The sequence below is a fragment of the Giraffa tippelskirchi genome, chromosome 13 (genome assembly GCF_054371585.1).
Source record: "Giraffa tippelskirchi isolate mGirTip1 chromosome 13, T2T-mGirTip1v1.2.pri, whole genome shotgun sequence".
Lineage (NCBI taxonomy): Eukaryota > Metazoa > Chordata > Mammalia > Artiodactyla > Giraffidae > Giraffa > Giraffa tippelskirchi.
The window spans coordinates 47133666-47155978 of NC_137287.1; the positions used below are offsets into that span (position 1 = coordinate 47133666).

General features: G+C 37.5%; 2 long non-coding RNA genes across 2 annotated transcripts in view; one reads left to right on the forward strand and one right to left on the reverse strand.

The window, feature by feature from the left end:
- LOC145531567 (uncharacterized) overlaps positions 1-22313 on the reverse strand; it is a 112397-nt gene that overhangs the window by 57124 nt on the left and 32960 nt on the right. The window lies entirely within an intron of this gene.
- On the forward strand, positions 2083-5750 carry LOC145531569 (uncharacterized). The gene is made up of 3 exons (XR_014072540.1): positions 2083-2264; positions 3605-3762; positions 5499-5750. It is a non-coding gene; the product is annotated as an uncharacterized LOC145531569 (long non-coding RNA).

The window sequence follows — 22313 nt, forward strand, 5'->3', positions numbered from 1 at the left end:
GATTACTTGTCTTTGAAGTGTGGAGAAAAAAATATTTTCAAATGTTAGTTAGAAAAACATTATTAGAAATTATCATTATTTAAAATATTTTATGTTTACTGTGTTTTTAAATGACTTTCTATACATATTAGGTTAAATGTTCATTTAGAAGTTCTTGTCTAGAGAAGGAGAAATACTGTATGACATCCCTTATATGTGGGATCTAAAAAGAAATGATAGAAATGAAGTCACTTACAAAACTCACAGACTTAGAGGGCAAACTTATGGTTGCCAGGGGAAAGGTGGGAAGGGACAGTTAGGGAGTTTGGATTGGACATGTACACACTGATATATTAAGAATGGATAATCAACAAGGACCTACTCTCTAGCCCAGGGAACTCTGCTCAATGTTATGTGGAAGCTTAGATGGGAGGGCAGTTTGGGGGAGAATGGATACATGTATATGTATGTCTGAGACCCTTCACTGTTCACCTGAAATTATCACAAAACAGTTTGTTAGTCAGCTATACCCCAATGTAAAATTAAAAGTATTTTTAAAAAATTATTATCTACACTGACAGTATGTCACTATATATAAAATAGACAAACAGTAAGGATTTATTGTATAGCACAGGGAACTATATCCAGTATATTGTAGTAACCTATAATGAAAAAGAATCTGGATAAAACATATATGTATAATTTAATCACTTTGCTGTACATCTGCAACTATCACAATATTATAAATCAACTATACATCAATTAAAAGAAGATTAAAATTTTTTAGAAGTTCTTGTCTAAAGTTGTGCTAGTTAAGATCCAGTTCGTGGTATTTTTTCTTTTTGATATCTATTACTTATAAGATTTCAGAAAGATTTCAGTATAGACGAGTAAGAAAATACTTTCACACAAATATGCATGTTTGTAAGCAGAGGCCATCATGATAAATGCTGGGCTGGATGAAGCACAAGCTGGAATTAAGATTGCTGGGAGAAATATCAATAACCTCAGATATGCAGATGACACCACCCTTATGGCAGAAAGTGAAGAAGAACTAAAGAGCCTTTTGATGAAAGTGAAAGAGGAGAGTGAAAAAGTTGGCTTAACACTCAACGTTCAGAAAACTAAGATCACGGTATCTGGTCCCATCACTTCATGGCAAATAGATGGGGAAAGAGTGGAAACAGTGGCTGAATTTATTTTGGGGGGGCTCCCAAATCACTGCAGATGGTGATTGCAGCCATGAAATTAAAAGACACTTACTCCTTGGAAGGAAAGTTATGACCAACCTAGACAGCTTATTAAAAAGCAGAAGATTACTTTGCCAACAAAGGTCTGTCTAGTCAAGGCTATGGTTTTTCCAGTGGTCATTTATGGATGTGAGAATTGGACTATAAAGAAAGCTGAGTGCTGAAGAATTGAAGCTTTTGAACTGTGGTGTTGGAGAAAACTCTTGAGAGTCCCTTGGATTGCAAGAATATCCAAACAGTCCATCCTAGGGGAGATCCATCCTGGGTGTTCATTGGAAGGACTGATGTTGAAGCTGAAACTCCAATACTTTGGCCCCCTGATGCGAAGAGCTGACTCATTTGAAAAGATCCTGATGCTGGGAAAGATTGAGGGCAGGAGGAAAAGGGGACGACAGAGGATGAGATGGTTGGAGGGCATCACCGCCTCAATGGACATGGGTTTGTGTGGACTCAGGGAGTTGGTGATGGACAGGGAGGCCTGGCGTGCTGCAGTTCATGGGGTTGCAAAGAGTCAGACATGACTGAGTGACTAAACTGAACTGAAGGGGACAATTTGCTTGGGGGATTTCAACTATTCATATTTTCACAAGAGCATATTCTTGGATGCAGAACAAGGATTTGAAAGAAATCCATCAGACATAACCAGCAAAGGATTCTCACACATGACAAAGGAGGTAACAGGCTTAACTGTTTACTTTTCTTCATAGCCAGACATCTTCTAAGTTCAATTCAAATGTTTTGAGTAGCAAGGCCCACACTTACTTCTCATACTCTGTAATAAATATTTTGCTATAGTTACTTGGATATAAGTTCTGAATTCTTCTGTCTCTGTTCTAAATTCTTAAAGTTTGACAATCCCAATGAACTTCTTGATCAAAACTGACTTTCACATTTTCCCATTTGTGTTCTAGCATGTAGTGAACTGAAGTGCATTTTCATATTGTTTTGCTTTGTTTGTAGATCCGTGAGTCACTTGGACAGCATAACCCCAATTTTCTCTGTGGTTCTTTAAACTTTGTTTACAGCTTTATTAAGGTATAATTGGTATGCAAAAAGGCTGCACTCATTCAATGTATACAATTCGATGAGTTTGGACATAGGCTAACATTGACGGTACCATCACCACAGTCAAGTTACTTCAATTCTTTATTTAGTGTTGAGTTTGCTTCCCTTCATTTTCTTTTTTTTCCCTCCAGTTCTGTGTATTGAATGTCTTTCTTAATGGCTTCATTGTCATTAACATACCCTCAGTCTCTCTACATCATCTCTACAACCCCCCTACTTCACTTCTGGGTATTTATTTGGTTAGCATCTCCTAAAGGACCAACCAAGCAAGAGAGAAAACTGAATTCTCTGGGTTTCATTTCTTTTCTGCTACCTCTCAAATATACTTTCTTAGAGAAAATCACCCTTTTCCACTGACTCCTGCTTTCCTTAGCAAGAAATTGAATAAGTCTTCAGAGAATTACTCCTCCACAACCTACCCACCTCCTTTTGCCCAGCTATATCTATATACATGTTATCCTGCCTACACTCAAGACTTCTAGAACCTTCTTTCATCTCATCCTTTGAATCTCTGCTACTCACCATGTGGTCCAAAGCCACCAGCATCAGTATCATCTTGGAGCTGGTTAGAAATGCAGACTCTCCTGCCTCACCTCAGATGCCCTAAGCCAAGATCTGCATTTTAGCAGGATCACACAGTAGTTCATGTCCACATTACATTTAAGAGACACTCTTCTAAACATCTGTAAATGCTTTTTTTAATCTAGTGATGCTGCCTAGATACTTTTCTGGAAGTGCTTTTAACTTATACTTCCCAAAGTGTTTTTCACTGAACTCTCTCCCTGTTGGATTTCAGAACTCTCTATCTATCTCTCTGCTAGCTAGCTATCCCTCAGACATGGGACACTGAAGCTGCTCAGACAGACCATTACATCACCTCCCTTTCCCTCCCTTTGATTCTTCTTGGTCTTTATCAACCCTGTAACTCGAGGCAAAGTCTGAGGATCAAGCTATGGTTTCTTCTTTCACTCTCTAACATCAAATCAGCCACCAAGATCTTTATACTTAGGCCAAACACACCTCTAGACTTTACCCCTCAGATCCACCTTTGCTGGTCACTTGGATTACTACAACATCAGGAAGACAGATCTTCCAGTCTCCTATCTCCTGTTCCTCCAAAATATTCACTATCATACTGCTGCCCTTTCTGAACCTCAATTCTGAACATCTCCATCTAGCATGTATCTCCTCCATGGTATACCCTTTACCTAGAATACCAATCTTCAAATATTTATGATGGAGATAACTGATGCTTTCAACTTCCTGCCTTCTATCTACTTACCCCAACTCTGTTTCTACCCATGACTTAGGAAACAGTACCCAGCATGTTGACACAACTGCCCCCACTGGTGCTTGCGTCCTCTGATTACTGCACGGGGCCTTCTCCAGGGGCCTCCATCCTTGGACAGAGTGACCTCATGACCCATATGGAGGGGCAAATTGGAAAATCCAGCAATTAAATGCCTCCGTGAGTTAAGCTCAACAAATGAGGGATATGAATCAGTGGAAATTACCCCAACAATCCTAGCTCTCAGTGGGCAATTCTAGGGTGCATTCCTGAGGTTCTTTAGATGGTCCCAAACTGAACTGAGCACTAGCTGTCCAGTCTACTCACACCCATTATTGGCATTTCTCTCTTCCCTGTGTCACTTCCTCACCCTCTTGTGTCTTTCCTGAAATCACCTCCCAAGCAAATTTCCTGCCTTGGCCCTTGTTTCAGAGTCTGATAATGAGGGGAGAGAATTTTAGCCTTTATCAATAACACATGCATATTTAAATATATATGTATATATATGCATGCATGTACATACATATGTATATGGATTCTGTCTATACATTATATACATATACTGTACTAGTACACCTTATGTGTGGTAAAAAAAAAGGCAAGACATAGAAATATGAAAAAGAATATGAAACAGTATACTATTTCCAAAAAGCTTACTAATGAAAATGATTTTACAACAGCTATCATCTCAAGAAACGGTGTCTTCTTGAGGTATGACCTTGACTATATTTTTAGTAGCAATGGTTTTAAGTCCACACTTCAAATAGTGTTCTTTTCTTAAGATTTTTTAAAAGTCTTTATTGAATTTGTTACAATGCTGGCTCTGTTTTATGTTTTGGTTTTTTTGGCCATGAGACATGTGAGATCTTAGCTCACTGACCAGGGATCAAATCCACAGTCCCAGCATTGAAAGGCGATGTCTTAACCACTGGACCACCAGGGAAGTCCCAAGTCTTCTTAATTATTTCTATTTTTCTGCCTTCTTTTTTGGACTTACTTCTTATTATTTCATTGTTTGTTATCGCATGACAGGATGGATGAAGCAATTGCTGTAAGAACAGGATAAAGTCAATGCTGCTGGCATTTCTGTTTTCTTATCATTGCTTAACTGGTATTATCTTCAAGGTCATGGTTCTTTTCAAGAATCTTCTTTAATGCCCTTGTCCATTTTGTGAGAAGAATTTCAATGAACACCACTTAATTAAGTCCATGATTCTATCCAACCAGATGCACTTAACTAACAACACATTGCAACAGGCTATGAGAGCAAACAAGAGACGGTGTTGCTACCGCTGCACTGCCTGGCGGGCGAAGGCACTCCCACGCTTTCTACCCGCTTCCTCCCACACCATGTATGACATTTTCTGTGTTACCAGGACTGAATGCTAGTGCTGTGGCCCAGCCATATATTAAACAGTTATCAAGTTCAATTTTCTTTCCTTTTTAGGGTAAAAAATACATAATTAAGAAAGGACTTAGCAGTCCAGTGGTTAAGACTTCGCCTTCTAATGCAGGGAGTATGGATTTGATCCCTGCTCAGGAAGCTAAGATGCCCCATGCCTTGCAGCCAAAATACCACAATATAAAACAGAAGCAATGTTGTAACAAATTCAATAAAACCTTTAAAAATGTCCACATAAAAATTTTTTTTTAAAAAAGGAAAGTCCACTTTGGACACTATTGACCTAGCTGCTGGGCTCTAAAAATATAAAATTGAAAAACTCCATATAATGACTCTTGTCTCTATGAATTTGTCTTCTGTGTAGAATACCCAACTTTATCTTGACTCACCACTTTATATTCAACATCACAGACTTCCTTAAATTTCTAAAATCAGTCTTGCTCTTTTATACCATGGAGCTTAACAAATGTTCTTCTCCATGTCTCTTTGGCTTTTTATTCTTTTATCAACCTAGATTCATAGTTTCCACCACATTTTCTCATAAATGCCTCCATGGCTGTATCCCTCAACTCAGCAGCAGTAGCAGCTGAACCTACCCTGGCGATTTCCAAGTGCATCCGGATCTACATCGCGCCACGCGGCTCCACCTCAAGAAACCCAGCCAGCATCTTTCAATTCTCTTCCCCAAGAACTTCCCTGTGCATCTCCCACGTACATGCATAGTCCCCAGAGGGAACTCTCCACCAGTGAAGACAGGAGCCAGTGGGTAAGTACTCCAGTTTCCTGTCTTTTAAGTGGAGCATTTTGGAAGGCACTGTGCTTGTTTTTCAGGAAGTCCTGGTGGAACCAAGTCCCACTGCCCACAGGAGATCCTTGATAAGACACCCTTATGGTAGCTCTCCCTCATCCCTGACTCCCTGATGCCTCCTGGGACGTGCTTCCAATTAAACCAAAATGCACCTAGATCCTTACCTCAGGTTCGGCTCTCAGGAGACAACAAACTGAAGTACCTTTTTCTGTAAAACCATCCCTGGAAGTCTGGAGCACTCCCTCCTACCCCTTAAGTCGATTGAGGTACTTCTATTCTCTTTGCTACTTTCCAACCTTGTATTCATCTCAGCTGTTTCATTCATCACAAGTAGACACAGTGCTTGGCTATCTCACATATCCCCCAGCCTTTCCTCTAGGGCCCTGCAAAGCGGTCATCCAACTAGGCAGAATGTCACCTGCACTCACACACGTGTGTCTACACTGGCTCCTCTGCTGCGGGATTCTGGGCACTTGGTGTTATTGTGCCTCATGAGCATGTGTTCCCCCCTGACCCACATCTACCCCTCCAAGCACAGCTCCCCTCATCAGGCTCAACTCCCCTTCACGTCGCCCCACCAGGCAGAGCAGCTAGACTGGTACCCATGGTTGGACTTTCAAGACCCCTGCTCAAACCTTGGATCTCCAGGCTGCTGCAGTTCAAAGATGCCTATTGGGAACTGCTTAAGCCCCTGAGTTTTCCCACTCAGTGAAACACTTGTTCAGTTTAAATTCTCTAAGACACCATCACTCCTTCAAAAGATTAGGCAAAGGATGATTTCAATCAATAGCCATCACTCTCCACTTCAAATGACTACTCCTCTTAAATGACTAATTCTCTCCAAGGTACATTCGGTATTCTTCCCTCCCCTCACTCGTACCCTCAATGACCTGTGCAGCTTAATCATGTTATTTAATTCTCCAGGCTTTAGAGTTTTTATTTGTATTGATAAAATGGGGATAAATGTTACTTGCCTACTGAATGATAAAGGATACAAGAAGATTGTCTCCTGGGTTTTATCAGAGCCCTAGGCTAAGGTTTATGATTTTCAGCATCTAATGATATTTCAAGTTATTGTTCTAGTTTCAATCAAACACACACGCATATACACACACACATAATATCCTCCCCGAGCCTAATGCAGTCATCTTTTGAAGGACATTTTTGCTGTACACCTGAAGTAGATACATAAATATAATTGCTGACATCTATTTACCCCTACCCCAAAACCTACCACAACATGCAAGTGTGTAGTTCTCAATAGAGGATGTGAAAATTACGGATATAAAGTCAAGCTTTGGCATGCCAAATTTCCAGCATCCTCATATTTAGACATCAAACAAGACTTCCGCGTTGTACAAAGCAAAGAAACAGGAAAACGTAGACCACTCAGCATGACTGCACTGGCTCCAGCGGGTCAGGAGGCTGCTTCTTCAGAGGATGAAAATATTTCATGCTTCCTGTGTTTCAGGAAGAACCCGCGTCCATCTTGACAACAAAAAACTCTGTGGTGCTTAAAAACAAGCATCCTTCATATCCACACCATCAATTCTGAGATTGGGGGTAGGGGAAAAAAAGACTTTGATTCCACTGGGGGAAAAAGACATCAAGAGAATTAAATTATTAACTATTAAAACAGCACAAAGTTAGGGAGGAAGAAGAAGGATGAGTTTTTCATTGACTCATCCTGGTTCATTTATTCCTGCTTATGTTGGGATCATTTTGTTCTGAAGTCATGAGGAAAAGAAAGATTTCATCTAACCTTGAGCTCAGGGCAAAAATATTCCTTTGGCAGAATGGTTGCAAATGTAAAGTTATTGTGAAGGAGAGCATCAGCCTACAACAATGTCATGGAAAGCATAAAGGAAATTTTTTAAATTTTCAAGAGATGAGATAGGGCAGAATGGTCATTAGTTATTTATTTAAAACATTTTAATTGTGAACATTTCAAATGCATACACACAAATACACACACACACACAAACATATAATAAAATTCCATGCCCCATGTACCCACAGCTTCAAAAATTATCAGTCCAGTATGGACACTTTTAGAGTTACAGATATTTAGGCCGTATGAAGTTTAGACATGCCTGACAGCAGTCCATTTGGCATTTTTAAGAACATGATTCTTTTTTTCTTCCCCTGCTGTCTGTAGCCACTATAAATTCACCAAAGGGAAAATGAGCCAGAGCTATGTGAGTGTGTGGGTGTTTTCCCATGCACTCTATTTGTTTATTCACACAGTCTAGTCCTCAGGGAATTTAAAAAAGAAAAAAAAATTAGTTTCACTCTAGAAGATCCAAAGAACTCAACATTTACAAGCTCTGGGTCATTAAATATTATAGTTACTTCCCTATGACATCAATAAGTGGGAAGTGTTATTATCCCCATTTCACAGATGAAGAAACTTAGGGCTTTTATGATTCTATGTATCATCCAACGCCAAATTGTGCTGGCAAAAGAATCAAGGGCTTCCAATAAAGCCCATTGATTTAACTTCTAGACAGTACTGTTCAATAGAAATATAATGCAAGACATGTATGTGGTTTAATATCTTCCAGTAGCCACATTTAAAAAGTAACAATAATCAGATGAAATTATGTTTAAATTATAGTTGATTTATTTGATATGTCCAAAGTATTATCATTCCAACAAGTTATGTTTTAAAAATTATGAATGCAATAGTATACATTCTTGTTTTCATACTAAATCTTCAAAATAGATGTGCATTTAACAGTGAAAACTTTTCAATTTGCGTCCATCTCAATTTGGACCCACTGCCTTTCAAGTACTCACTTACCATGGGGTGGCTGGTAGCTCCTGCTCAGGACAGCTGAGTTTTGGACCACAGGTCTTCTCTCACAAGGCTATACTTCTTCCTATTAGGCAGCTTCCCCAAGACATGCCCAGCCTTTTGTTGACTGTTTAGGGCACCTTCAATTTTCCTTTACTATCACTTCGGTTTGGGCTAATGTAACCAAATGATGTCTGTGCTCAGTCACTCATTTGTGTCCGACTCTTTGTGACCCAATGGACTGTAGTCCTCCAGGCTCCTTTGTCCATGGGATTTTCCCAGGCAAGAACCAAGTGATAGTAACATGAAGTCTAACTCTAAGAGGAAACGTGAGAAATCTCACACAAATTTAGAAAGTGGATTTATTGTACACTGAATTCAAGTTCTTATAGTTGAAAGCTTTAATAAAATTAGGAATGAACCTGTGATGGGCAAGCAAATAAATTGCTCACTGTAGTAGAACAGTTATGCAGCTAAGATTTTTGAAGCTACCAGTTAATAGGCAAATGTTTTAAATACCTTTCTTCTGTTGACAACTCAATAAATTCCACAAATTACAATAGTAATATAGTTACTGAATAGTATGATTTTAGGGGGAAAAAAACCCATTTAGCTCCGTCCTTAGTGGTACTCATACAGACAGAGAGCGCTTTGCCTCTTCTAATTAGAGTGTACTTGCATTCCCCATGGTAAGGGGTTGCCCTTTGAACACTGACCTTTATATACCACACAAAACCACAAGCAGATTCATCTGAATCTCTCATTTATTTCACTGGAGGTCCCTGAATGTGGTGGTGACATCAAAAAAAAAAAAAAAAAGTCTGAAATCTCAAAATATTTTGCAAAGTCAAAAATCCATGACAACCTAAGGGAAACTTAGCATCTAGGTCAAAGGGAGACAAACTAGCATTTTCACAGGCAACAAAAAATTAACTATAGCCTCTACCCCACAAGCATGTGTCACTGTGGTGAAGGAGAGCCAAAAGTGGAACAAATCAAGTTTGCAATCATCTAAAACACATGACTTATTAGTGAGTGACTCTAAGGAAACCATTAGACAAGAAATTAAAAGCTTGTAAGGTAATGCCAACCACATGTTTAGAACTATTGGTGACGACTAATCATCCAAGTCTCAATGGACATGAGTTTGAGTAAACTCCGGGAGCTGGTAATGGACAGAGGGCCTGGCGTGCTGCAGTCCATGGGGTCGCAGAGAGTTGGACACTGAGTGACTGAACTGAACTGAATCATCCAAGTATCTAAATGTGAGGATACACATTGATTGTTCATTTATTTCAGAGAATTTTTTGAGGTATACACTTTATAGAGTTGCACCTATAAATGTTCAGCAATGAAAATCAATCATTTCACTGTATTTATATGTCTAAATATCCACCTATTTATGGATCTACCTATGTATGCATTACCTGCTCAGTTGTGTCCAACTCTTTACCACCCCATGTGCCGTAGCCTGCCAGGTTACTCTATCCATGGGATTTTCCAGGCAAGAAAACTGGAGTGGGTTGCCATGCCCTCCTCCAGGAAATCTCAACCCAGGACTCGAACCCAGGTCTCCTGGAGAAGGTCTCCTTCATTGCAGACAGCTTCTTTACTAACTGAGCCACCTGGGAAGCCCTAAGCTACCTATGTATGTTCATTCTCAAATATATAAATCATAAAACTATACTAGAGTGCATATGAATAGATTAGAAAAATATTAATCTACATATACATGAGTAAAATAGTAAAAAATATATTTGCTGAATAAAACTTTATTTTCTGGAGAAAAAAATGTGATAGATGATAGATAGATAATTATTCCTCATTTAAAAACTGTCGATTTATCTCAATAAAGGTAGGGGTCAGGGAAGATCAACTTGAGAAACACATTTTCAAAATAGCTTTGTTTTGAGCAAGACTGTTTTTAAAATTCTTCGAATACTTCTTTTATTCAAATCACTTCAAGAAAAATGACTCCAGAATTTGCATGCATTTGGAAGATCTAGTGACGAATAATGTAACTATACACTTAATTGAAAGTTCTTGTTAAAGGCTAATCAAGCAAGGATTTTGCCTTTTTGATCGCAGGATTCAATCCAACATTGTTGCTTTAGCTCTGATTCTGCAGACTTCTGCTAGAAAATTTCTATTTAGCTGAAGATACACTTGTCCCCAACAACTTCATCTTATAAGAATCCTAGCATGAAGTGAAATACGTGTACCCACAGGAAACATTCAACAGGCATGTGCATATGCCACACACCAACCTGGATAATCACCAAGCCCAGCAGTGAAGCTGAGGAAAACCTGACCTTTCCTGGGAGGCCAGTGAGACAAAGATAGAGGATCAAGCCCATCTAATGCCTGCTTTCTTCCCAGAGGATCCAAGCTCCAGCACAGCCTCTTTGGGGATTTTCCTGATTCCCACTTGGACAAACTATGGCTTCTGAGCCTGTCTGAGAAGGCACCCTGATAAATCAATAGGTAAACAATTAAAAATTGCTCTTTCTTAGATAAACACAGTAGAAATAGTAGCAAATTATCACAAAATCAGATTATTTAATGTGCTGCTTTTGTGTTTGTACCTTATAGAGAGAATGAGAGAAAAAAAAGAAGAAATTGAGTGACGGAGGGAGAAAGGAAGGTAAATGGAAAGAAAGAAGGAGGGAAGAAAGAAAGAAAATGCATTTCCTCTTTCTCTTGGATGATAGTATATTTATTTTGCATTTTGTCAATCAATTTATCATTTTCTTTGAGCACACACATTTCCATAAAACTGTGTATATTTTAAAGCACTGAACATTCATTAAACACATAGAGTCTAACAATGGCAAGTATTGATAAAAGGTCCCTAAATCCTAAAGAAATTTCCCACCAATAAAAATTTTGCTTCCACATAGGCTGCTTTTTCTCCCAGAGACATTTCATAATCTGAGGATAGGAAATCACGAGGCCATCTGCTGAGACTGGATGTCACACACACAGGCTCTCCCTCCCATGGGCACTCTACCTGGTGGCCCTACACCACAGCTGGGGTGCAAATCTCCCTTCAGGAGAGCCCTTACAGTCAGGCCACCAGGTTTACACAAAGAGACTGCCCAGCTACTAGCTGGTAAAAGACTCCAGGGGTCTCACATGGTCCCTGAGAGCTGAGTAATTTAGTGCAGAAGCCGTCCATGCAATTACATGTCCCAGTAGATTATAGTGTAATTACATGGAGGAGACAGAAAAATAATTGCTTGTAACTTACACTGTGGTTGAGAAGGCATAAATAATCACGTGTGCACTATGTAATGATGTGTGATCACTTTGCCACTACTGTGTCACCACTACTACATATTTAGATGATTGGCAGTGACCTCAGAAAAAAAAAAGAAAAACACTTTAAAGTTTTTTTGAAACTGAAATGTAAAGAACCGAAGCCCTGACAGCTACACCGTGCCTTTCCAAAGGATTGCCTTGGGAAAATTTATATAAGACCTCCCACCCAACCTGCATGCACAACAGGGGTGAAAAGCAAGCAGTGTGATAAGTGTTCCTTCATTTGCATATTTCAACTTGGCTAGTGCCATCTGGCCCCAATTTCCAGGCCCTGACATTTGATCTCTAGAAAGGTATAGATAAAACCAGGCAAGTTGTTAAAAATTCAACCTAAATGAGAAATGCTATTTGAGAGATAATTCTTAACTTTTAAATCATTTTACATGTTTAATTCATAGTATCCTGGATATTATTTACTAAGATTAAATCCTAATTCCCTTTGGCAACAATTCCTCAGTCTCTTTTTTTTTTTTTAATGAAGAAAAGAAGCATTCTGTGTCCAAACAACAGCATGTCATTTTAGGGAACTTTGTGATATATGGGTCATTTTGCATAATTCACAATCAGCCACAAATTAATCTATTTAGGGATAAAGTGGGAAAAATGCATATGTCTCCACATGTTTTATTCTAGGTTTAAGAGTGGTGTTGTTTGAAGTCTTGATTTTATCAGCTCTTGTCTCAATAATTGGTGAAGTATGGGAATAACTCCAGTATTAAATTAGAAGTTTTGGAATCTCATTTTAAGGTCTATTTTGAAAAGACATTAAATTTATTGAAAATTTATTGAAAAGACATTAAATTTATTCTTAAAAAATATGATGTTTCCATTCTAATCATTTTATCTTTTTTTTCTTTTTTTTCATTCTAATCATTTTAAAAGTGGCAGTAAAAATTCCTACAAGAAACTCAAGCTTAATCTCTCTTTCTAACAGAGGCTGACATAGAAAATCAATGTTAATGAGCATGATAGATTGAATTACAATGAAAACACTGTTAAAACTAGTTTCAAAACTACATCCTTGAAAAGAAATAAAGATTAACTTCTAAACAAAACCTAAACATATGAAGCTGTTATTCAGTATAGGCACAAAATTATTTTTGTGCCCTGAGTTTTCGAAATCTGGGGAAGCCTATGGACTCTTTTCAAAGTATTTTTTAAAACATCAGAAAAAATACATAGGAATACAAAGGAAATCAGTTGTATGAATGAGGTTAAACACAAAGATTTGTGATAGAGTAAAACACACAATTTTTTTAATTAATGAATTAATATGTAACTATTAACTTAAATGCATCTATTAGCTACTACATTTTCAAAGAGGTAACAAAAATATATGAGATTTTAACATATTGTAACCACTGTCATGAAACATGATGATATATATATCCTGGTACTGTGAGTTGTTGCTCACATTCATTACTGAAAGAAATTTTCTATTCTGGATAGAACCTAGTGAAAATAGAAATGTGATTTCTGATTCACAGATCCCCTGAATTCTGTGTATAGACCCTCTCAGGTCCTATACTCACAAGGTTGAAGGCACTAGGTTGAAGGCACTTGACATTGTACCAGCTCCTGATAGAGATGAAGCACATAACTGTTTTAATGACAATATTTTTGTTCTCACCATCCCTGTGATTAAAAGAAACAGCAGAACTATTTGTTTTACAAAGTTATTGGGAATAGAAAAATATTTAATGTTTCCAAGGCAAGAGGGATCAAGTACATAAAGTCTACTTTTCACAAATATATATTGTAAAGAGGATGATAAAACAGTAGAGGCAGTGACTTTATTTCCTGCTTCCCTTGTGGCTCAACTGGTAAAGAATCTGCCTGCAGTGTGGGAGACCTGGGTTTGATCCCTGGGTTGGGAAGATGCCCTGGAGAAGGGAAAGGCTACCCACTCTAGTATTCTGGCCTGGAGAATTCCATGAACTGTATAGTCCATGGGGTCGCAGAGAGTTGGACATGACTGAGCAACTTTCACTTTCAGTTGTCACTTTACCTACAAAATAAAACAATTGGAATGTATGATCCTTACCTGATATGCTATTTTTAATCTATTCTAATCTGAAATTGGTATTTACCCGTTCCTTTCTTCCCTCCACCACCAGGCTGCTTATTTAACCACGTTAGTGTTTCCCTTACATTTTACATTTGACATTAATTTGACATTTTATAAAATCTTTACAGATACTCCTGACCTCATTTTCATTACTGCAGGAATATAACTGCAATGTCAACATGTGAAATTTCCAAACTCCCTGAAAGAAAGTGAATTGCTATCTGCTTATATAGTCAAGTCATGTTGGCAGGTGAGGGAAAATTCCTTTTCCCATATATAAATACCCACTATCCCATGCAATATTTTCTCCTAAAACTTCTAAGTGCACATCTCTTGATCATTCTGACATTATTATTTATGGAGCTGTGAGAAGTGGTTTTCAGTACACACAGCAGAGACGAACAAGCTTGCAGTTTTAATAAGGCCCACAGATAATTAAGACATACAATTTCAGGCCAGGAGGACTTTTCTGCCTGTAATATGAATGACTAAATGCTTTCATGTCTGAATTTACACATGGCTATAAAATATATTTTGACTGTTTTTCAGTCGGCCCTTTCATTTGTCTTAATTTCCCCAGGCAAAAATGAAATACCCTACATCATGTTCCACTAAAAACAGGAAGCTCAATCAGTCTTCAGCCCCATCGTTTTATTTGAAATCCATCCTGAATACCATTTGCATAGTCTCTTACCTGCTCATGAAAAAATAAAACCAAACTACATCTTAGAACAGTTCCATATATTTGTGCAATGCTTCCTCCAAATAAGGCAGGTCCATGAGAATGACTGATTTCATGTTACAGATTCAATTTTGTAGTCAACCTATTTCTGGAGTTCCCACAAGAATGGATTCTTTGAGGAACAAAAAATATGCATAGCACATGCCTTTTCTCAAAGAAGACACATCCAGTTTGGAGAATAACACAAAAAGATCAGGGCAAGGTAAGAGACTCTTAAAAGTGAAGAGTTGATGTTAAGGAAGTTCTAGAAAAAGGCAAGGGGAAAGGGATACATTTCAGCTTTAAGGCATCAGAGAAACTCATTGGCTCTAATTAAATTTGAAAAAGGTTTCAAAAATGAGGAAAAATTAATCATGCAGAGACTGGAAATGGGCATTCCAAAAGAGAGACCAGCATAAGCGAAGTTGGCAAGGAGTCAATATGTATTCAAAGAATTTAAAACTATTAAAGAATTTTATACCATTATTGGGGGATTAGATTAGGCTTATTATTGTTTAGGGGCATTTGACAACATGTGGTTAGATCACAGAGGAATTTAAGTGCTAAAGTGAAGAGTTTGAAATGCAGTTGCTAGATCATAAAGAATCATTGGATATCTTAGGACCCAAGAAATGTTCTGCCAGTGTGAGTTTTGGTGAGACCTCTGAAAGCAGGCGGTCAGTTAGGAGTTAACCCTAAGCCTAAGGAGGAGATAAAGGCTTGATAAAGGCATTGGGAATATAAAGAAATAAATATCAGAAAGGTACACAAAGTACAAGAGAAAGGAATCTAAGAGATGCCCCAAGACAAGAGCAAGTTACTAAGATACTACAGAGTTGGGAGGGGTGGAGGTGTCTGTGATTGACCCAGGAAATACAGTTGGAATCCCTGAGCCAGTGATTTCCATTAATATACTCCTAGTTGGCCATTTCCCTGTAGAATGAATCAAGATGACTATAGAATAACACAAGATGTAGATCTCATTCAGAAGCTGGATTTTCAATAATGGAAATTGCAGTCCACAGGAAACTTCAAACTGTTGTAAGCATTAGAGTGAATAAAGAATAGGTAGCACAAGAGGTGAAAAAAACAGTTTTTCAAGAGGATTTGGATACAGTGACCACCTGAGGAAACACAAAATATAATTATCAAAACTAGCACTATGTCTAAGTAAAAGCATCTAATGTTAATCATAATCAATATGCAGATTTATCATATTAACTGTGAAGACATTTATCTTGTACCATGATAGATGGCCTCAGTGGTATCACAGCGGACATGCTTCATGGAGAAGACAGATTTCTTTTAAACTTTTTATTTGCTGTTGAAACGTTGATTAACAACGTTGTGATGATTTCAGGTGTACAGAAAAAGTGATTCAGTTATACATATACATATATATATTCTTTCTTAAATTATTTTCCCATTTAGGTTGTTACATAATATTAAGCAGTGTTCCCTGTGCTATATAGTAAGTCGTTGGTGGTTCAGCTCAGTTCAGTTACTCAGTCATGTTTGCCTTTTTGCGACTGCATGGACTGCAGCACGCCAGGCCTCCCTGTTCATCACCAACTCCTGGAGCTTACTCAAACTCATGTCCATTGAGTTGGTGATGCCATCCAACCATCTCATCCTCTGTTGTTGCCTTCTCCTCTCACCTTCAATCTTTCCCAGCTTTCTCAGCTTTAAGGCATCAGAGAAACTCATTGGCTCTAATTAAATTTGAAAAAGGTTTCAAAAATGAGGAAAAATTAATCATGCAGAGACTGGAAATGGGCATTCCAAAAGAGAGACCAGCATAAGCGAAGTTGGCAAGGAGTCAATATGTATTCAAAGAATACAGAATTAAGAATTCTGTAATAAAGAATTCCCAGCATCAGGGTCTTTTCCAGTGAGTCAGTTCTTTGCATCAAGTGGGCAAAGTATTGGAGTTTCAGCTTCAACATCAGTCCTTCCAATGAATATTCAGGACTGATTTCCTTTAGGATGGACTGGTTGGGTCTCCTTGCAGTCCAAGGGACTCTCAAGAGTCTTCTCCAACAACACAGTTCAAAAGTATCAATTCTTCAATGCTCAGCTTTCTTTATAGTTGAACTCTCACATCCATTCATGACTATTGGAAAAACCATAGCTTTGACTAGATGGACCTTTGTTGGCAATGTAATGTCTCTGCTTTTTAATATGCTGTCTAAGTTGGTCATAGCTTTTCTTCCAAGGAGCAAGTGTCTTTTAATTTCATGTCTGCAGTCACCATCTGCAGTGATTTTGGAGCCCCCAAAAATACAGTCTCTCACTGTTTCCATTGTTTCCCCAATGGTGGTTATCCATTATGAAGTATACCAGTGTGTATATGTCAGTCCCAAACTCCCTAACTATCCCTTCCCTGCTACACTTCCCCCTGATATCAATATCTTCATTCTCTAACTCTGTGAGTCCATTTCTGTTTTGTAAATAAATTCATTTATATAATTTCTTTTTAGATTCTGCACATAAATGATATCATACATTTTTCTTTCTCTGTTTGACTTATATCATTCAGCATGATAGTCTCTAGGTCCATCCATGTTGCTGCAAATGGCATTATTCCATTCTTTTAAGTGGTTAAGTAATATTCTACTGTATATATGTATCACATCTTCTTTATCCATCCATCTGTTATGAACATTTAGGGTATTTCTAATTTCAGTTTTCAAAGAGGTTGCGTGATAGGGAGTATAATTTTTTCAATAAGAAAACAAAGGCAGGCAATAACTATAAAATGAAAAGCAAGAAATTATTGGTCTAAGAATAAAAGCTAACTAAAATTTTTTCACTCTCTGACATAAATCACAGCAAGATCCTCTATGACCCATCTCCTAAAGTAATGGAAATAAAAACAAAAATAAACAAATGGGACTTAATTAAACTTAAAGACTTTTAAATAATTAAAAAAAAGAAAAATGGTAAGCAAGATGAAAAGACGGCCCTCCGAACGGGAGAAAATAAATAGTAAATGAAACAACTGACAAAGAATTAATCTCCAAAATATACAAGTAGCTCATGCAGCTCAATACAAGAAAAATGAACAATCCAAACAAAAAGTGGAAAAAGACCTAAACATACATTTCTCCAAAGAAGACATACAGATGGCTAATAAACACATGACAAGATGCTCAACATCACTCATTATAGAGAAATGCAAATGAAAGCCATAATGAGGTTTCATCTCATGCCAGTCAGAATGGCCATCATCAAAAAGTCTACAAGCAATAAGCACTCGAGAGGGTGCATAGAAAAGGGAACCCTCTTACACTGCTGGTAGGGATGCAAACTGGTACAGCTGCTATGGAGAACAGTGTGGAGATTCCTTAAAAAAATGGAAATAGAACTGCCATATGACCCAGCAATCCCACTGCTGGGCATACACAACTAGGAAATCAGAACTGAAAGAGACACGTGTACCCCAGTCTTCATTGCAGCACTGTTTACAATAGCTAGGACATGGAAGCAACCTTGATGTCCATCAGCAGATGAATGGATAAGAAAGCTGTGGTACATATACACAATGGAATATTACTCAGCTATAAAAAGGAACACATTTGAGTCAGTTCTAATGACGTAGATGAACCTGGAGCCTATTATACAGAGTGAAGTAAGTCAGAAAGAGAAAGACAAATACTATATACTAATGGATAAATATGGAATTTAGAAAGATAGTACTGATGTTCCTACTTGCAGGGCAGCAAAGGAGACACAGACAAAAAGAACAGACTTTTGGGCTCAGTGGGAGAAAGCAAGGGTGGGATGATTTGAGAGAATAGCATTGAAACATGGACATTACCATATGCAAAACAGATGACCAGTGCAAGTTCTATGCATGAAGCAGGGCAACCAAAGCCAGTGCTCTGGGACAACCCAGATGGATGGGGTGGGGAGGGAGGTGGGAAGGGAGTTTAGGATGGGGAGGACAAATGTATACCTGTGCCAATTCAGGTTGATGTATGGTGAAAACCATCACAGTATTGTAAAGTAATTATCCTCCAATTAAAATAAACAAATTAATTTAAAAAATTTTTTTCATGAAGAAACATAATTTAGAGCACCCAATTTAGCATAAAAGACAGGGAGCTGTCTTGCCTCTTGGCACTACAAACATTCTCCAAATAGCAATTCCAAGTGAGTTTAAGACCTTATATTAATAGAGGAGCAATTTAATTATAATTCTTGGTTCTATCATGAACAAGAATAACTTCATAGTTGTGTGTTGTTGGTTTTCACCTGTGAGACTCAACATACATAAAAATTAAAGAAAACTTGACTATTGTTTCAGAATATAATATAAATGTTACCAAACTTGACAACTACCTCTCAGAAAGTAGGAAATAGTAGTGGTGGGGAAAGGTGGTAGACAGAGTAAAGACAAAAAGTAGCATATCTTACACAGAATCAAAGAAACATGCATAATTATGGAAAAAGCAAGATGGCTCAAGTATATAAATTGAAGATATATGTACTTAGCCAATGGAATTAGATAAAAATTAAATAGCTATCAAAATAAAAAAGAAGTGGAATGGGGAGAGTAGGGTGATATGTAAGAGATAAACCTTTATCTTTCATACAAGAAAAGAAATAGAAAGTTTAAAGTTAATAATTCAAGAATGGTGGTATGACTACATTATTTAAAGTTATGAAAGTAAACACTGGGTGACACTTGAACAGAAATTTTAAAAGAGATTACCGCTGGAAAATGAAACTAGGAGAGGGGTTAATTGTAGGGGAGGATCAGATTCTTTTCAGGATAACCCTTCTATTCTATTTGTGTGTTACCATGTGATAATGACAAAATTAATTCAAAATTAGTTTACAAATGACATTTTAAAATTACAGAATGGAGAGGGATGAAGGAGGAGAATGCCAAGAGAGGAAAATGTCTATTCAGCTTTTAAATCACAGGAGATCTTTTGAGAAAGGAATATAGGAAGGAAATACAAAAATTTAGATAATTTTCTGCCAATTCAATTACTTTTTCTACTGCAGGAAAAGAAATAAAAGTGAGGCCAGGTAATGAGTTGGTGCAAGGAAGAAGTATAATGGAAATGTTCTGGGTATGAACCAGAGAGAAAGCATTTGAAATCACCAAGTGTGTAGGTCTAAAATTAGTTGGTCTAAGACACAAATCTATTTCTGATGATAGCACATGAATAAAAACAAAAAGATAACACTTGAAGGGGTCTCAGAAGGTTGGTAGATGGCTATATAGATCTCCTAGTAAGCACCTATTCTATTCTTTAAAGTCTTCAGAACATATTATCCTGCAAATAGAGTACAAGGCCTTTTAAATCAAGAATCTCTTCCCTGTTTTTAAACCAACTACTATGGAAATCTAAACAGAAAAGAGAATCTCTTCCCAGAAGTGAATTTGTTGCATTAAGGAGAACAGGTATTTGTAGTTTTGTTAGCAGTCACTAAATGCCTTCCATAGTGAGTGAGAGAGTTACTCAGTCATGTCCAACTCTGCAACCCCATGGATTGTAGACTGCCAGGCTCCTTTGTCCATGGAATTCTCCAGGCAAGAATACTCAAGTGGGTTGCCATTTCCTTTTCCAGGGGATTTTCCCAACCCAGGATTGAACACAGGTCTCCTGCATTGCAGGCAGATTTTCTACCATCTGAGCAAGTGGTCAGGATGTAAATACAATGTGCTTTTAACTTTATATGAAAAATAATGTTCAGGTCCATGTTGCTGAACATAGTTCTGTTTTTGCCAAAATCCTATACTTCAAATTACTGTCTGAATGACTACATAAATTTATAATCCCTCTAACAAGGTTAAAAAAATGCTTGTTTATCAGTCTTCCTAATATAGATTTTGACTCTTTGGAATTTATTCATTTCAACATTGTTTGCCCCTGAGAAATATTGGAGAAATTCTAAATGTCCACTAATAGAAGAATGATAAAAATTATGATATACCATATAATGCACAATAAAAAGAATGAGAAATTGTACTCTATTGAGATGGAATGATTGTTAAGATATATTGCTGACAAAGAAATAAAGTGCAGACAACATGTGTTTTATTCTATCTCTTGTACAGTGATGCAAGAATAAGTGCCATTTTCACAGTTATCTGTACCTGTATGTACACTCTGCAAGGACTTGCAAAAACTAAGAGTGTTTTGGTGGTTACCTGTGGAAAGGTGAAAGGTAAGGGCTGAGAAGATGGGTGCAGAAGCAGAAATTTTCCCTATATATCTTCAGTATTTTTCTTTTTTGAATTTCATAAATGTATTAATGGGGCGTCCCTTGTAGCTCAGCAATAAAGAATATACCTGCCAATGCAGGCGACAAGAGTTCAATCCCTAGGTGGGGAAGATCCCCTGAAGCAGGAAATGGCAACCCACTCCAGTATTCTTGCTTGGAAAATCCCAAAGACAGGGAACCTGGCAGGCTATAGTCCATGGGGTTGCAAAGAGTCGGACACGACTTAGCAACTAAACAACAACAAAAACAACAAATGTATTACTGAGCCAAAAAAATAGCACAAAAAGAGAAAAATACAATGGGACAATAATACATTTTATCAAGCTACACATACTTCATATGGTAAATAATCTCTTTAGTGTTTCTGTTCATAAAATAGTCAATAAAAAAGATTTCATTACTACTTAATAAAAATGTCATCCAGAATAACTTGGTACAGATTTTTCAAACATAATCCAAAATAACTTTTTACAGATTTCTCAAACACAGACAAACTTTCAAAAGTTGAATACTATGAAAAAATATATGTGTTCATATATCAAGTTTAGATTTTTTAAAAGTGACTAATTTTAATAAATTAAAATTAAATTGTGATAGTAATTGTCCTAAAAATGAAAAAGAAAGAGCTACTAAAAATTTACCAGAATTCAAAATCCCTTCTGATAAAAAAACTCAGCAAAATACCAACAGATGGGACAATTTCCAAATGTAATAAAATGCACTATTTCAGTCCAAAAGCTGGCATGATACTTAACAGGGAATCTCAGAAACATTCCCAAAAATGTCAGGAAAATTACAAAGATGTCCATTATTACCGCTAATGTTTAACATTCTACTGCAGGTTCTCATTATAATTATTTTATATATGGTTAGATAAGGAAAAACTAGCATACAAATTGCGGAGAAGGCAATGGCACCCCACTCCAGTACTCTTGCCTGGAAAATCCCATGGATGGAGGAGCCTGGTAGGCTACAGCTCATGGGGTTGCTAAGAGTCGGACACGACTGAGCGACTTCACTTTCACTTTTCCCTTTCATGCATTGGAGAAGGAAATGGCAACCCACTCCAGTATTCTTGCCTGGAGAATCCCAGGTGGAGCCTGGTGGGCTGCCGTCTATGGGGTCGCATAGAGTCGGACACGACTGAAGCGACTTAGCAGCAGCAGCAGCATACAAATTGAAAAAAGAGGAGAGAAATCATCACAATTTTCAGATGAATTGACTAAATAACAGATGAAACTCAAAGATATAATTGAAAAGGTTATTGAGTAAAGTATCATTTCATGGAAGTTAATACTTTCATATTCATAATAGCAACCATTTAGAAAGATTATTGGAAAAATCCTATGAACAATGGCAACAGAAAATGTA